This window comes from Dama dama, chromosome 3, assembly GCF_033118175.1.
Source record: "Dama dama isolate Ldn47 chromosome 3, ASM3311817v1, whole genome shotgun sequence".
Classification (NCBI taxonomy): Eukaryota; Metazoa; Chordata; class Mammalia; order Artiodactyla; family Cervidae; genus Dama; species Dama dama.
The window spans coordinates 47169000-47170119 of record NC_083683.1 but is presented as its reverse complement, the minus strand read 5'-3'; the positions used below and the strand labels follow the sequence as shown (position 1 = coordinate 47170119).

General features: G+C 49.2%; 1 pseudogene; it reads left to right on the top strand.

Moving 5' to 3' along the window:
* LOC133049444 (U4 spliceosomal RNA) lies at positions 1-116 on the top strand (annotated as a pseudogene).
* Positions 117-1120: the final 1004 nt, after the last annotated feature.

The window sequence follows — 1120 nt, the reverse complement described above, 5'->3', positions numbered from 1 at the left end:
AGCTTTGCGCAGTGGCAGTATCGTAGCCAATGAGGTTTATCCGAGGCGCGATTATTGCTAATTGGATCTATAACTTCAAATTATAATATAGGTTGTAAAGGGAAGTAATAGGTTACTACTATGAAAGTATAACAGGATAATCTAATCCAGAGATGGGATCCCAGATGGTCTCTCTGAAAAACCCACAGTGAGGCTGAGATCTGAAGGATGAGTGGGGATCAGCCTGAGAAAGCGTGAGGAGGGTGTATCTGTGTGCAGAGGGTGGGGTGGTTCAGGGCAGAGGACACAGCAAGTAAGAAGACCCTGGGGGCAGGAAAGAACAGCAAGATGAAAACATCTTGCGTGAGGGGAGAATGGCTAGAGATGACAATGCTAAGGGAGGAAGGGGCTGGCGCTCAGGGACCACAGTAGGAGAGTCCACTTTACTCTGCCCCTGACCTTCCTACTTAGCTCCTTGCCCCTCTCCAGTCCTGGATCCTCAGCCTCAGTCTAGCAGATGTCCAAGGCCTCACCATTCCCTGTGCTCCTCCCACTGCCCTGGGACCTCCTGCAGAGCAAGTCTCCAAGTGCTGTATCAGTGTCTTGGGAGGTGGGCTGGTAGAATTCTCACCTCTCGTGTGGGAGGCCCAGGCTCAATCCTTAGCTCTTGCAACTGCCTTCCTTTCCAGAGATAGCCTTGCTCAGTGGTGAAGAGCCCAGACGGCCTGGGTCCCGATGGTGGCTTTGTCCCTTGCTATTTGATTTTGCCAAGGCACTTAACTGCTCTGTGCCTCATTTTCCCCAGGTGTTAAGTGACACTGAAGATCATGCCTATTTCCTAGAAGTGTTATGAATGAAAATTGATTAAGTGTTTAGGACAGTGCCTGGCATGCAGTAAGTCCTAGACGAGTGTATGTTAAAATAAATCACAGAAAAAAAATAAATAAATAAAATCACAGACAATAAATCATTGCAACACCTGCTTGTCTGTCTCATCCTCTGCTCTTCCAATTCCACCCCTAACCCTACAGCAGGGGGCGGGGGCGGCCGGTCTATTGCTCTCTCTCCTCACCCACTTTTCTAGCCAAGGCTGCTTCTGGCCTCAACTCTGAAGTTAAAAAGTAGGCAGAGCTGAGCTCAC